The following is a 6,000-nucleotide window of genomic DNA, read 5'->3' on the forward strand; positions in this document are numbered from 1 at the left end:
AGCTGCATACAAATACACACTCAGTCCCAAGCTGAGGAGGGAAAAAAAGCTTTTTTGGCAGAAAAGATGACAAATAAAGGAGGATGATGAGGGAGAGTTAACATCAGAGTAATATTGCCTGTTTCCCAACAACCTTATAAATATACAAAATATAACCCCCAGCTTTTATCTGCTTTGCAAGTTCTTACAATTGCTCTTAAAAGCAAATTTTGGGTTTCATCTTCAAAGTGAATGAGGCACGAAAACCAAATATGTTAATGACATACAGAGGTGGGATCCATTAGAATTTCAATGCAAAGCCCGGGTATGTCCCAGATAGGACTCACAAACAAAAGAAGAAAAGAAACAGTTTTAGAAAGTAATCCTCCAATGACAGTCGCCTGACTAACGTATTGATAGGATCATCGCAGGCTACAGCAAGATGTGGAGAATAGCAGCGTCTCATTTTGGGTGACATTTGCTTTTTCCAAGTCAGGAGTTCACACAGTCCCTCTCATCTCATTTCTGCTGCTCTTCCTTGCTCACCTTTGTGCAATCATCCTCTAAACCAGGGAGGTTTTAGTGAATAAACCACTCAAGACAAACACCACTTCAGGCAAAATACTTTCCAAAGCTTAAGGTACCCAAGAACTAACCTGTTTTACCCAAAGCACTAGGTGTCCTGCTTTCTAGCGTACTTAGCTCCCGATAACTGCAGCTGACTGACCCAGCTGCATACAAATACACACACAGTCACAAGCTGAGGAGGAAAAAGCAGCTTCTTTTCTAGCACAAAAGTTGGCAAATCATGCAGGAAGATGAGACAGAGTTAATATCAGAGTAATACTGCCTGTTTCCCAACAGCCTTATGAATTCAGAAATATTCAAGCATGAAAAAGGACAGCTAGAAATTCCATAGTCTTAATCTGACCCTTTACTGAGAAGAAAAAGGTGTTAATTAAAATACATCTACAGAAAGCTACAAAAAGCTGCATTTTAGAAGCAGAGACCTTTAGTTACGCTGTTGGGAAGAGCCAGCCAGGCAGAGCACATGAGAACAGGGGCTAAAACTACAGGTTGAGAGAAAAAAAAAAAAAGATTGCAGTGGTCCTTTGCCTGGATGACTCAGGGACCAGGCTAAATTGCTTCAGCTCAGCAAAATCAAGATCATGTTTAGCTGTCTTAAAGGAATACTGTCAACATTTTCAAAGCACATCACAATGGGTAACATAGAAGTAGCTCCACAAGAATAAAAGTAGCAGTATTCAATTCTCCAACACCATCATTCCTGTCCCGAGCAGGCCAGTACATTATTTTTTCCATACCAAAAGTTCCAAATTTCATAATGCAAGAGAATCCTCAGAATAAAAGCTTTAAAAACGATGGCCTGTTTAATCCAATCATTTAATCTAGTTAGAGAAAGCAGAAGAGCAGCAGAAAAGGGGAACAAGAGGCTGAGAAAGAATTAAAACATGTTAAAAAAAAATAAGACTCACACCTTGATTGTGGCTCTTACTTCACAGCTTAGAAAGCAGCTGGCTCCATGTGTCCTAATCCCTGGCCTTTTTAAAAGCAAATGTCAACACTGATGCCTGACTGCAGATGACGGCTGTGCTCCATGAAGAGGAGTGAATTCCAGCAGTACCTCATCATTCATCCCTTCTAATTCAGCAGCACAGAGAGCCGAGAGCATCAATCTAGAATGACTATTTGGGCTCCAATTATATATCATTGCATTAAAAGCCCAGAGCTGATCTTGCAGCATTGTTCTTCAGTATGGAACCTATTCATGAGATTCCTAAATGCTTTTAAAAACAAAGATATGAGGACAGCTCTAATAGTTACAAGAAACTAACCACTTTGAAGGGTAATTTGTGGTGGCTTTTGGTGGGGACTAGCTGCTCTCACAGTTGTATTTCTGGGCCTTTTGAAGCTTCCTGATTAATAAGAACTTTAAATGCTACACAGTAGAGGTACAGCCCTCTCCAGCCTACATGAAAGCTGGCAATTACACAGCTGCAGACAACACAAAAAGCCTTTAAAAAAAATTACAGATATACTTTAATAACACCTCTGCCTTCTTTTAGCTTTGCACACCAGGTGCTGTTTGAAATGCTCAGTTCCTACAGGGCCAGAGCTCGGGTATGATGAGAGGCTGGCGAGGGCTGCAGGAAGGGATGGCTCCAACGCCTCGCTCTGCATAGTGATTACACCCAGGATATTACAGGGCATGACAAGCGTGTCAGGGCTGTTCCCCTTTCCCAGCACAGGCGGCCTCCTGAAATCCCTTATCTTCTCAGAGAAATCTAATTATCAAAAGACAGAGCTGCAGGGGACCTATGAATCGTGTACATGTTCTTGTAGCACTTAACAACTGCTGTGCAGTTCCTGTTAATTAATGCTCATGATTTGCACTTACATTGGGCCTAACTTGATTACACACTTGGTTCCATCATCAGGGGACTGTGTAATTCCCTGGTTCAATTGCAGAGAGGGGTGTATTAGAGTCCATTGATCAGGAGGAGATAATTCAGGTGCAGTGCGGCGCTTCACATCAGGCAAGTGACAGATGACTTTGGCTACCCCGCGCTGTGCCATTTGCCAGCAGTACATAACGTACCTAAGAACTTACACTTTCTATTTTTTTTTCTTCCTTACCCTCTTTTCCCCACCTCTCTGCTCTAAACACACACATTCCCTCTTCCTTCCAAGTGTGCTTACAGTAACATAGTACACGTGAAATAGGAATAAAAACCACTGAGAGTGCCAGTGAAGAGTTCTTAACAGGCTTTCAAGACCTCTGTACGTAAACCTACCAAAGTAACACCTAGCAGTAATTATATCACTGTCAGGCTGTTCTTCATGTGACATAAACTTTTCTTAAAATGAAAATTCAGACATTAGGAGAGATAGACCACAGTCAAATCTCAGTAGTGAGTTTTCTTTCAACCAAAATTTACATGAATTACATGTTTAGTAACACAGAGATGTTTTGATGGGTTTTTTTAATTAAGTAGAGGATGGGAATATTGCATATCTATGCATATATACAGACCCTTAAAGATATCCCCATGCTATTGTGTGTATTCATGTAGTTCTACGGAGAAATGTTGATTCTCCTTCCCAAGGTAAGTTAGCTTTATGTCACCACAGTTCCATAAATTCTGGCATGAGTGCTAGAATATTTACAACTTTACAGCTCAGTTATCCCTGCATTGAGATGCATTGTGTGGTGCAGATTTAACCTTGGAGAACTCAATCTCCACTGGTTGTCAAATGGAGGATACCAACCAGCTAGTCTCCTTGGGGCCCTTTCACCTTCCCACCTTTACATGCTATCTGGAAGCTGACCTTGCCCTTAAAGTAGGTAAGCGTATCTTCAAATGTCTCTCTCTGCTTATTTGTCAGATTTCTTAGCAAAGAATCCAGTTATCAAACATTGAAGTTGAGCCTGTATTTCAGTCAGACTTCATTAAAAAAAAAAAAACCAAATACCCATTAAATAAGCAAGTTATTTCCCATTGTTAAGCTCTGCTTCAGAATAATTTCTGTGATGTCTTCTATAACCCCAGCTTGCCACTCACTGCATCATTTGGCAGAAACAGAAGCCTCTGACTGTTCAGTTTAAAAGCAGAAGCACATAAAACATGAATTCATTTTAATATTTCTAATGGCCCACACTACTAGACAGACACTGGTTTTGAGGTCAAATATCTTCTTTCCCTTTATCCTTCCATTTGACTGAGAATCTTCAGGATGTTTTTCAATGCTGGACCTAGCTTTACCCTTTAACAGCAGTGTATATTCTTCCGCTCAGCTTGAAAGGATAGTTCTAACTGATTCTCTCAGACATGCTCCAGAAAAACTTTCGTTTAATTTAATTTTTAAATTAAGAACATCGTGTTCACATTAGGAGCAGCAATAAGGGAAAAAAAAAAAATAATAATTTCTCAATAATTATTAAAAAGACCAGAATTTCAATTAAATTCATGGCTAGTAACAGGAAGGGTAAGAGGATCCAATTACAGCAACTCTTACTTCCATCAGATGCTCCATGGGAATAAAGATGATCACGTGTGTGAGTAAAAATTGCAATATGAGATCCCACATTAAGATGTTTGCTCTGAGCTGCACCCAGCGGCTTTGATTTTCTGCCACTTTAACTGACAAGCAATGCACTTCTCTAACTTACACAAAATCAGTACTTATCAACAATGTTTCATTTGGGTTAATAGATATAAAGAACCCATTACAAGTATCTTGTTCTATATCCTTCCAGTGCGCAGCAAAGATCTGTGAACTTGCTATAAGCTCAGCTACGTGTGGTAAGTGGAAGCAGAATTGTGCCAGCCACTCTATAAATGGAATTTTCAAGACAAAGTACATATACGTGCTGTACGATAGGATGAGAGATGGAGAAAGTTCTTGGCTGTCAGAAGAGCTGCTGTTGTGAGGAGAAAAAGGATGCATGTGTCCAGTGTCCCTTGCTTCCAAAAAAGAACAAAATAAATCTTTCCCTTTCATATTTGTCTCATTGCAGGGATATCATCTCACTGCCGCAATTTATGAATGACATCTGAATTGAAAGCTTCTGCCCACTGCAAAAGGTGAATGCATGCAACACCACATAATCACAGCTGTGCAGTGATATTTACTTTAATATCCTGCCCAGACAAGCAGAGAAGGCCAAACAAAAAGGACTCCTGCAAAAGGAAGGGGGTGAAGTTTAAGAGGTTACAGGTCAAGAACCATCTGCAATATAAATTTATAAGGCTATTTTTTTGCAACATGCACCTTTGTATTGTCACATATGCTCTTCTGAATCCGTAAAGGTATACCCCACACTTGAAAATCACTGCATCACTTGGAAAACACTGAAAAAAAATTTCTAGGGTTCAAATATGCCATTCCAACAAATGAGAAAACAGAAGGTGTTAACGTACTTCTGCAAAAGCTCGCTGCTGCACTGCTGGGCACCTCAGCGTATATTCCAGGTTACCTAGTTCACATATCATAAATGAGCTAAGAAATAACACAGAAAGCTGTAGGATCGATCTCCAACTCTATTTTCTCCCCATGTCACATACTTCACCTAGAAGTTCACAGAAAAAGCCAGATTTAACTGTAAAAATAACATCCGGGTAACATAAGCCCAGTTCTCGAATCTTTGCCGTAAGCGGGGACAAGTTGAGACTGCATTGTCACCCAGCTGGTCTAGTCTGCTTTCCTTGCTGGTGTTTCACCACCACCACCGAAGACATCCCGGAGGAGAAGGGTCAACTGGCCCAAACACATTTGTCATACATGTGTCTGAGAGCAGAGTTTGTAATGGGAGCCCACAGCACTCCCACGCAGGCTGCCTATTTGTTCATGGAGTTTAATTGATAAGCAAATGTCAGGTTTGTTTGTTTTTTAATTATTCCTCTATTCAAGCCACCAAAATGTTCTCGAACAGAGGAGACAGCAGCTCTTCGCAAAGGAAAAGGGCAGCTTCATATTTGTCTGATAAATTTACTGCAAATAATGCATGTGTTTGAAATAAGTGATCTCTCTAGAGGGTCTAAGAGTGCCTTTCCTGAAAACAAGTAGGAAAACACATTTTATGAGTTAAGTTCCTTTCAGTTCAGGGCAATGGAAGAGTTGAGGATATCAGTGCAAATATTTCAGCTGCTATGTCCATGTCTGAATCCAAACATAATCTGAGTGATGAATCATTTCAGCCAAGGGAAAAGATAATACTCTTCAAACCTTAAAGAATTAGAAGTATCTAAATCTGTGCTGCATGAGAAAACAAAGCATACACAGTTTGCAGAGAGTGCAGTGAAAAGCTGGGAGATGGATGGCTCCGCCGGCTGCCCTCCTGCATCCTGTGATCACGGATTGCTAATCCTGAGCCCCAGAGCAGTGCTTATTTGTACAGAGTGCTTTCCATCCAGAAGATCTCAGAATACCCAGGAAACTTCACCGAGTTACTTTGAGCATATATCTAGCTGAAGGGCCACTACTCCTAACCCAGGCTAT

General features: G+C 40.5%; 1 long non-coding RNA gene across 3 annotated transcripts in view; it reads right to left on the reverse strand.

The window, feature by feature from the left end:
- The window catches only part of LOC115615331, a 67,328-nt gene extending 65,531 nt beyond the window's left edge, over window positions 1–1,797 (reverse strand). For all 3 annotated transcript variants that reach the window (XR_003994019.1, XR_003994022.1, XR_003994020.1), the window contains exon 1: window positions 1,478–1,797. This is a non-coding gene — a long non-coding RNA (uncharacterized LOC115615331). The remainder of the gene's footprint in view (window positions 1–1,477) is intronic.
- Between the last annotated feature and the right edge of the window lie 4,203 nt (window positions 1,798–6,000).

The sequence above is a fragment of the Strigops habroptila genome, chromosome 13 (assembly GCF_004027225.2).
Source record: "Strigops habroptila isolate Jane chromosome 13, bStrHab1.2.pri, whole genome shotgun sequence".
NCBI lineage: Eukaryota > Metazoa > Chordata > Aves > Psittaciformes > Psittacidae > Strigops > Strigops habroptila.